This window comes from Oculina patagonica, chromosome 3 (assembly GCF_052425735.1).
Source record: "Oculina patagonica isolate OP01 chromosome 3, crgOcupat, whole genome shotgun sequence".
Classification (NCBI taxonomy): Eukaryota; Metazoa; Cnidaria; class Anthozoa; order Scleractinia; family Oculinidae; genus Oculina; species Oculina patagonica.
The window spans coordinates 27,195,374-27,205,828 of record NC_135760.1 but is presented as its reverse complement, the minus strand read 5'-3'; the positions used below and the strand labels follow the sequence as shown (position 1 = coordinate 27,205,828).

The 10,455-nt window shown below is 35.7% G+C and overlaps 1 long non-coding RNA gene across 1 annotated transcript; it reads left to right on the top strand.

Annotated features, from left to right (window-relative positions):
- Positions 1-641: 641 nt before the first annotated feature.
- LOC144647352 (uncharacterized) lies at positions 642-5,123 on the top strand. The gene is made up of 4 exons (XR_013569580.1): positions 642-741; positions 1,275-1,346; positions 3,181-3,234; positions 4,879-5,123. It is a non-coding gene; the product is annotated as an uncharacterized LOC144647352 (long non-coding RNA).
- The last annotated feature ends 5,332 nt before the right edge of the window (positions 5,124-10,455 follow it).

Sequence of the window (10,455 nt, the reverse complement as noted above, 5' to 3'; positions counted from 1 at the left end):
CGCCTCTTCCCCATTTTTCGCGCGGTCATTTATTTTTTCGGCGAATGCTCGACGGACTCTGCGAAAAAATACGGACTGCTCGTAGTCTATGGCGTCGCTAGCTATCCCGCTTTCCGCACTCGCGGGATAGAGCCTTCGGCGCTCGAGGAGGTCAGTATTCACGTTGCCCCCAAATAGAGAGCCTGCTCGCAGGCTACTGAAGTCGAAAAGGGATGGCCGCATTTATCACAACCCTGGGGTGCTACACGCTTAACCACTGAAACTCCTATTGAAAGTGAGAAGTGGTGAGATTTATTCCACAATCTTAAGTTGTTCCTTTCATTTTATCCCTTTCCCTTCGAGCAAAAGTCATATGCATGGTAAAAAATACCTTCCCTTCCTTTGTAAATATATCGTGAAACGTTTGCAGAATATTTATTTCCATAAAACCAACAAAAAACCGAAATTCCGTGCAGTCTTTGATGGTGCGAACCAATTGGATGCCATCTTTCGGGCGCGAGTTGGCGCCAAGCGCCAGTGACATGTTGTGAAGCGTGCAAGTCACACCTAAAGCTGTGACGCATTTGTCAGCCATTGGCTATTACTTTTCAAATGTTTTATCTATATTCATAACAATTTGTAGAATTTGCTTCACTTTAAACAGCTTACGGCCATGTGAATACTAGGCTGGACTCTCCGATGACAAGATCTCTGAAGGAGAAAGAAAGTACCCCACTCAAACTTCCTTATTAGAAAGCGAAGGTGAGTAATGACTTCTCTGCAATTTTGCGCTAAAATGTAAGGAGAAACTATTTGTAAAGTGCCGTTACAGTTTCCACGTGCGTTCGGAGTTTTAGTTTGCCGTTCGTGAGTTGAATGAAGGCGCTCGACAAATTTCCTTTGCCTAAGATAGTAAAACAGAGCCGGAGTGAAGTTAAGCTGAATTGTGTTCCCGAGTAAACAATCTGAGTGTTGTCTTTCCTTGCTAAGTATTCAAACGATAACGCGAATATTTTTCAAGGCATTCACGTGTTTCCCTGAGTGGCCATTTTGACAGTGTAATACTCTGGCGTCACCAACAAAAAGAAGGCAAAGGCTAAACAAAAACATTTCGTAAGAATTTTTTGTCTGCCACGATCTACATTCAAATAACCTTTTCTTCAAGAACGCATTTTAGTACAGTTATTCGCGTTTTATCATTTGACGCCATGTGCTAACAACCCCAAGTTGCATTAAGTTTCAGATTTTTCTACCAAATATAAAGCTAAATATCTGCTTTCCTGTTCAATTTACAGACTAAACAACAAGAAGATAAAAACAAGAAAGGAATCCACAGCTGAACATCAATGGATCATTTCGCATTGGAGGTAATTTAAATTAAAAATGTTTTAAAAATATTTCGACAAAAATGGTGGATAGCATTTAGGGTGCGTTAAAATTGGCCAAGCTAGCTGCTTAAGATAAATGTATAATGCCAAATTACAGATTTACAAATGATAAAAACATTACATTACACCGACCGTACATTACATTGTTAAATTTAAATTCACTGAATTTCGGGTGGGTGGGTGTGGGGGGGGGGGGGGCTGGGGGGGGGGGGGAGGGAGGGAGGGTTGTCGGACAAGAACTGGCACTCGGATATATAATCGACTTTATAGAAACTACATTTGCAATGTGCTGTCCACCATTTTCTCCGGATATTAAAGAGCTGTAAACGATTCAAAACGTCCAAAAAATATACCTTTGCCCAGACTTCACTTAACAGTCGCAAAGATTCCGTTTCCTTGGCATTGAATATTTTAACGAGGACGCGCGCGTAAAAATATTTATTATCTACTGGTCGAGATAAGGGGGTCGAAAATTCGTAAAGCTTTTTTTATTTTAAGAGTGTTATGGTTCCAATTTTAAAGTGGCGCTGCAAATTTAAAACCAGATGCACAACGTGGTAGACTTTGACAAATAATAGGAGATTGAATTTGCTTTAATTCGTCCCGCTGGCAGACTATAGTATAGGTGAATCTTTCAAGTGCATATGTAGCTATGTTTTGATTCCTCGGTATTTTTAGTTTAGATCTCAAAATTTTGTCAACGCGACATTTATGGAGCCATCAGCATTTGGGATTAGGGGCAGTCTAATATTGAAGGAACCACAGAAAACATGATTTTAATTTCCTTCATCATCATCATGTCTCGTCGCGCCAGTAGGCGCATAAGGCCGTTTTTGCTTTCATCCAATCAAGAGGGTCTGAATGGGGGTACTTCGATAACACAAAACACTTAAATTTTTAGCTCTGTAACATGAAACAGTTATATTTTAGGCATTTTAACACTAACAGTAAAAAATTCACTGTAACAGTAAATTTTATCCAGAAAGAAACAAAAACGGCTTCAAAAATGCCAATAGTTCTCGGCCATTTTCCGACGATTCCCCATCATTTCGGAAGATTTCCAAAGACTACCGAGGATTTCCGAGGAGAACACACGGCACAGGCTCAAAGTTCATGAGTGATTTTATCACTGATTTTCGAAGAGCAGATAAGAATTTACAATGCTAAAAGACTGAGTTTTTCACGAAAAACCCTCCAAACACTTAACAGTATTTTCTCCGGAAACAGTAAACATTAGAAAATTAGCCAATTTAACAGCAAACACTAAAAACTATGGGCAAATATCACTAAACACTAAACCCCATTCAGACCCTCCGGGGGGTGGGGGGCGTGTGGGCTCCCCACCCTATGGAATTTGACTAAAACTTGGCCCAGGGAAGGGAAGATTTTTTTTTTTTGCAAAGGGGAGTAAATGGCCTCTACACGTCAATGTGGCTGCACGTAAGAAAATACTTGATGGCAGGAATGCTCTTTGCTTGACTGACACACCAATATGCTTTATTTGTTCATAGACAAGAAGGAATCTAGCATCTTGTATCGTAACCTGTTTATTTGTTCCACTAATAGCTAAGGTCAATTTTCCATATAAAAAGGATTTAAAATTAAAGTGGCTAGTCTGACACGCATATTTCCTCTCTGCCAAGAGACTTGTTAAAGACCTTAATTCGTACATTTCCTCAAGGCAATTATGCAAATTTCCAGTGAATACCAAGACCGTGAGGTGCACTTTTGTCTTTGACCTTTCTCTTTTTAAACAACTGTATAGTATGTTGCTGGCGTAATAACCCAGCTCCTTTGCTCTTGTCAATTTCAGATGCAAGCTTCCAAAGAAAGAACAAAAATCATGGCCACTTAAACACTTAAAAAGGTACGTTTATCTGAATATACATGCATGTATATAATAGTTATGCAACGCTTTCGAGTCGTATACTATGGAATATCCCACGGAGTCACTTGAATTTTCTCGGTGTACACACGAGCCTTTAGGCGAGTGTGTATACCAAGAAAATACAAGTGACAAGTGGGATATTCCATATTATTAAATTTTCAGCCACGGATATTGCATTTCTAGCATTCTGATTGGTTTACTCAATCCCGGTTGTCAGCTCGTATACCTTAGTTTGACCTTATTTGGAAAATGATTGCGTTACTGTTGGCAAGCTAAAATTTTTCTGCGGGAAGCGACAGTTCCATCAAAAAAATGGTTTTGAAAAGCACATTTGGCGAGCTTTATGAACAAGAAATAATTAGCGGTGCCTACAAAAACCACAGAAATGCCATAGTAAATTTAACTACGCAAAACAAAAGGATAGATGCGAAAAGTGTAATTAATAATACTTTAAAACTGACGCACAACAAGAGCGAGTAAATAAAGTAGAAAAGCAGCAAATAATTTACGAAAGAACGGCAAACTGACACAGTTTCATTCAGTGTACGTCATAAAACTAGGCTCAGCACTTCAGTAAAGTTTGTTACCTTTCAATCTTGGTTTTGTTCTTTCATACTTCAATAAACCTGTTCTACTTTGAGCTCAATTTTGCTTCAAATAATATAGCAGTCTTGATGACAGCCGTGGAGCCGTAAAGAAGTACAATGTAAACACTTGCTTCGTTCGACTTGCACAAGACTTGTAGTTTCCAGAAAAGGTTTTGCTTCGGATATTCTCGTAAATCTTAACTGTTGTCACAGTTTCCAGGATATTTAGACTACTTTAGAGGGGATTGTTTGAGGAAAATCTTCTGAAGAAAACTCTCTTGCTCGCTTTCCTCGTATGTTTCATTCAACTCAAGAAGTGAACACCGCGCCAGAAATTTTCGCGCCTCCTCATACTATCACTTCGTTTACATCAAAATGAAATGTCCAGTCGATTTAAACATGCTTGAGAAGAATTTAATAAAACAATTATTCCATTCGCCCTTGTTGGATACGAGTCGTTATAGCCAACTCGGCGCTTCGCGCCTCGTTGGCTATTTACCACCTCGTATCCAACGCGGGCTTATGGAATAATTGTTAAGTATACCACGAGTAAGTGTTGTGTAACTATTTTATACCATGCCATAGAAAATACGCTTACTAAATTTCGTTGAGCATAAAATTGCAGCGCATGATGGGAAGGTTGGGTTGAATACCGACGAATATAAAACGGCTTTCCTGTATTCTGATTGGCTGTATTTTCTATGGCATGGTATAAAACGTGTTTGTCAGCCTGAGTTTTGGTCGCCGTATCGAGTTAACAGCGACTTAACCTTCCTTGCCTAGAAGAACATTTATTTTAAAGAAATGTGTGGAGTGCAAAAATAATTGTTAAAAACATACGATTAATACAACGCAACCAAAATTTCTTCACTTTGACGAAAACACATTGAACGAGTCCCGGGAATGAGTCTCTCTGCTTCTGTCAAGAAGTAACTGAAAAAAAAAGGGGACATTCGTTAATTAAAAAACTAAAAGGACTTCTTAGCAATTCTTTAGCTTTAAGTAAAAACTGACGCATAATTAATTTTCATTTCAGTTTATCCTATCCTCAATAACCAATCAGTCAATCTGTCTTGAGTGAGCAGTCAATAAACTTAGCTTCATGGTCAGTTTTATGGTCCGATGTTCTCAGCGTAACCTTGGCAACAAAAGCCGCCGTCAAGTTCTTTCCGGCAGTGGTTAGTATGGTTCTATGGGGAAAATTAAATCATGGTGTGACATGAAAATACACAAATCAGTTGAATGTTCATTTTATTCAATGCTCCAAATTAAATTATGTGACATGAAAATACAAAAATCACTTGAAAGTTCATTATATTCAAAGCTTCAAATTAAATCATGGTGTGACATGAAAATAAACAAATCACTTCAATGTTCAGTTATCTGCAATGCTCCAAATTAAATCATAGTGTGACGTGAAAATACAAAAATCGGTTGAATGTACATAAAATTCAATGCACCCAATTAATGGATGTGACCTGAAAATACACAAATAGGTTGAATGTTCAATTATATTCAATCCTCCAAATTAAATGGTGTGACAAAAATACACAAATCAGTTGAATGTTCAATTATATTCAATGCTCCAAAAAAAATGGTGTGACATGGAAATACACAATTAACTTAAATTTACAATTATATTCAATACTAAAAAATTAAAGGGGTGACATAAAAATACACAAATCACTTGAAAGTTCGATTATATTCAATGCCCCCAAATTAAATCATGGTGTGACATGACAATAGACAAATCAGTTGAATGTTTATTAATTTTTTTTTATTTTTTTTCAAATTAAAAATGATTTGAAAAAAAAAAAATAATTTTATGCAACCCAAAAAAATAAAAAAAAATTCCTTTTTTTTAACCCCAAAAATTTGTAAAAAAAAAAATTTTTATTAATAAATAAAAAAAAAAAAAAAAAAAAAATCAACCCAAATAAAAAAAAAAAAAAAAAAAAAAAAACAATTTAAATTTCTTTTTATTCAATGCTCCAGATTAAATTATGTGACATGAAAATACACAACTCAGTTGAATGTTCATAATTTATATTAATTATGCTCCAAATTAAATCATGATTTGACATGAAAATACACAAATCACTTGAATGTTCATTATATGCAATGCCCCAAATTAAATGATTGACATCAGATGAAAAATATACACAAATCACTTGAATTAATGTTCCTTTTATTCAATGCCCCAGATTAAATTATGTGACACGAAAATACACAAATCAGTTGAATGTTCATTATATTCAATGCTGCAAATTAAATGGTGACATGAAAATACACAAATCACTTGAATGCCAAACAAAAAAAAAACACAAACACTTCATTATATGCAATGACCCAAATTAAATGATCGACATGAAAAATATACACAAATCACTTGAATGTTTTTTTATTCAATGCCCCAGATTAAATTATGTGACATGAAAATACACAAATCAGTTGAATGTTTATTGTATTCAATACTACAATAAAATATAATGTGACATGAAAATACACAAATCAGTCGAATGTTCATTATATTCAATGCTGCAAATTAAATGGTGACTGCATGAAAATACACAAATTAGTTAAATGTTCAAATATATTCAATGCTCTAAAAAAATGGTGTGACATGAAAATACACAACTGACTTAAATTTACAATTATATTAAAAACTTAAAAATTAAAGGGGTGACATAAAATACAAAAATCACTTGAGTTCGATTATATTGGTGTGACATGAAAATAGACAAATCAGTCGAATGTTAATAATTTATATTCAATGCCCCAAATTAAATGATTGACATCAGATGAACAATTTATAAACAAATCACTTGAATGTTCTTTTTATTCAATGTCCCAGATTAAATTATGTGACATGAAAATACACAAATCAGTTGAATGTTCATTATATGTAATTATGCTCCAAATTAAATCATGGTTTGACATGAAAACACACAAATCAGTTGAATGTTCACTTATGTTCAATGCTCCAAATTAAATGGCATGACATGAAAATACACAATTCAGTTTAATGTTCATTATATGCAATGCTGCAAATTAAATGGTGACTGCATGAAAATACACAAATTAGTGGAATGTTCAAATGTTCCAAATTAAATGGTGTAACATAAAAATACAGAAATTAATTGAATGTTTATTATATGCAATTATGCTCCAAATTAAATCATGATTTGACATGAAAACAAAAAAATACACAAATCAGTTGAATGTTCATTACTTTAAATATTCAATGCTCCAAATCAATAAATGGCATGACATGACAATACACAAATCAGTTGATTGTTTAGCTGTATTCCATGCATCAAATTAAATGTCATGATATAAATATACAAGAATCAGTAGAATGTTTAACTATATTCCATTGCACCAAATTGAATGGAATGATGTAAAAATCAAGACTGCCCAATTATCCCAAATCTGCATTAAATTAAATTCCATGATTATATAAAAATAAACAAATCAGAAGATTGTTCAAAATTATATTCCATGTACCAAATTAGATGATAAAAAGTGAACAAATCAATAAACCAAATTAAGCGGCATTATATAAAAATATTAAGCATCAATAGATTGTTCAGTTGCATTCCATGCACCAAATTGAATGCTATGTTATTAAAATATACATACTAGTTATGCAACGCTTTCTAGTGGTATACTATGGAATATCCCACGAGTTAAAGGCTCGTGTGTATACCGAGAAAATACAAGTGACAAGTGGGATATTTTCCATAGTATACCACGAGAAAGTGTTGTGTAACTATTTTATACCATGCCATAGAAGGTTGAGTTGAATACCGTCGAATATACAACGGCTTTCCTGTATTCTGATTGGCTGTATTTTCTATGGCATGGTATAAAAATCGATAGACTGTTCAATTATTTTCAATGCACCAAATTAAATGGTACCATATAAAAATATACAAATCATTAGATTGGTCAATTCTTTTCAATGCACTACACCAAATAGATATAAAATTACACAAATCAGAAGATTATTATATTCCATGAAAAAAAAACTATAATGGCATGGAAAGAAAATCGACAAATATACAAATTAGTAGATTCTTCAATAACTAATGCAGGATATCAAATAATATATAGTATATTAGTCCATCAAAAACAAGACTTTGGGGGGATTGCTATTCTTTCATCTGCGGCTTCTTACTTATGTAACGCTCAGGGCCTACACATCCCTTATGAGGAAAATTTTTAATGTTTTTAAATGCATCTTTTTACACTTGTAATGTTTTTAAACTATTTTTTTAACTTATGAAATTAGTGCGCTGGTGTGCACTATATCTTTCAGGTTGGTGCTCTGTTCGGTATTTCTTTTTATATCTTTCAGGTTGGTGCGCTGCAGTCTTTCTCTTTATATCTTTCAGGTTGGTGCGCTGCCGTCTTTCTTTTTATATCTTTCAGGTTGGTGCACTGCAGTCTTTCTTTTTATATCTTTCAGGTTGGTGGGCTGCAGTCCTTCTTTTTACATTTTTCAGGTTGGTGCGCTGCAGTCTTTCTTTTTATATCTTTCAGGTTGGTGCGGTGCAGACTTTCTTTTTATATCTTTCAGGTTGGTGCGTTGCAGTCTTTCTTTTTATATCTTTCAGGTTGGTGCGCTGCAGTCTTTCTTTTTATATCTTTCAGGTTGGTGGGCTGCAGACTTTCTTTTTATATCTTTCAGGTTGGTGCGTTGCAGTCTTTCTTTTTATATCTTTCAGGTTGGTGCGCTGCAGTCTTTCTTTTTATATCTTTCAGGTTGGTGGGCTGCAGACTTTCTTTTTATATCTTTCAGGTTGGTGCGTTGCAGTCTTTCTTTTTATATCTTTCAGGTTGGTGCGCTGCAGTCTTTCTTTTTTTATATCTTTCAAGTTGGTGCGCTGCAGTCTTTCCTTTTACATCTTTCAGGTTGGTGCGCTGCAGTCTTTCTTTTTATATCTTTCAGGTTGGTGCGCTGCGGTATTTCTTTTTATATCTTTCAGGTTGGTGCGCTGCAGTCTTTCTCTTTATATCTTTCAGGTTGGTGCGCTGCCGTCTTTCTTTTTATATCTTTCAGGTTGGTGCACTGCAGTCTTTCTTTTTATATCTTTCAGGTTGGTGGGCTGCAGTCCTTCTTTTTACATTTTTCAGGTTGGTGCGCTGCAGTCTTTCTTTTTATATCTTTCAGGTTGGTGCGGTGCAGACTTTCTTTTTATATCTTTCAGGTTGGTGCGTTGCAGTCTTTCTTTTTATATCTTTCAGGTTGGTGCGCTGCAGTCTTTCTTTTTATATCTTTCAGGTTGGTGGGCTGCAGACTTTCTTTTTATATCTTTCAGGTTGGTGCGGTGCAGACTTTCTTTTTATATCTTTCAGGTTGGTGCGTTGCAGTCTTTCTTTTTATATCTTTCAGGTTGGTGCGCTGCAGTCTTTCTTTTTATATCTTTCAGGTTGGTGGGCTGCAGACTTTCTTTTTATATCTTTCAGGTTGGTGCGTTGCAGTCTTTCTTTTTATATCTTTCAGGTTGGTGCGCTGCAGTCTTTCTTTTTTTATATCTTTCAAGTTGGTGCGCTGCAGTCTTTCCTTTTACATCTTTCAGGTTGGTGCGCTGCAGTCTTTCTTTTTATATCTTTCAGGTTGGTGCGCTGCAGTCTTTCTTTTTATATCTTTCAGGTTGGTGTTCTGCCGTCTTTCTTTTTATAGCTTTCAGGATGGTGCGCTGCGGTCTTTCTTTTTATATCTTTCAGGTTGGTGCGCTGCGGTCTTTCTTTTTATATCTTTCAGATTGGTGCGCTGCCGTCTTTCTTTTTATATCTTTCAGGTTGGTGCGCTGCAGTCTTTCTCTTTATATCTTTCAGGTTGGTGCGCTGCCGTCTTTCTTTTTATATCTTTCAGGTTGGTGCGCTGCAGTCCTTCTTTTTATATTTTTCAGGTTGGTGCGCTGCAGTCTTTCTTTTTATATCTTACAGGTTGGTGCGCTGCAGTCTTTCTCTTTATATCTTTCAGGTTGGTGCGCTGCCGTCTTTCTTTTTATATCTTTCAGGTTGGTGGGCTGCAGTCCTTCTTTTTATATTTTTCAGGTTTGTGCGCTGCAGTCTTTCTTTTTATATCTTTCAGGTTGGTGCGGTGCAGACTTTCTTTTTATATCTTTCAGGTTGGTGCGTTGCAGTCTTTCTTTTTATATCTTTCAGGTTGGTGCGCTGCGGTCTTTCTTTTTATATCTTTCAGGTTGGTGCGCTGCAGTCTTTCTTTTTATATCTTTCAGGTTGGTGCGCTGCCGTCTTTCTTTTTATATCTTTCAGGTTGGTGCGCTGCAGTCTTTCTTTTTATATCTTTCAGGTTGGTGCGCTGCAGTATTTCTTTTTATATCTTTCAGGTTGGTGCAAAGCAGTCTTTCTTTTTATATCTTTCAGGTTGGTGCGTTGCAGTCTTTCTTTTTATATCTTTCAGGTTGGTGCGCTGCAGTCTTTCTTTTTATATCTTTAGGGTTGGTGCGCTGCGGTATTTCTTTTTATATCTTTCAGGTTGCTGCAAAGCAGTCTTTCTTTTTATATCTTTCAGGTTGGTGCGTTGCAGTCTTTCTTTTTATATCTTTCAGGTTGGTGCGCTGCCGTCTTTCTTTTTATA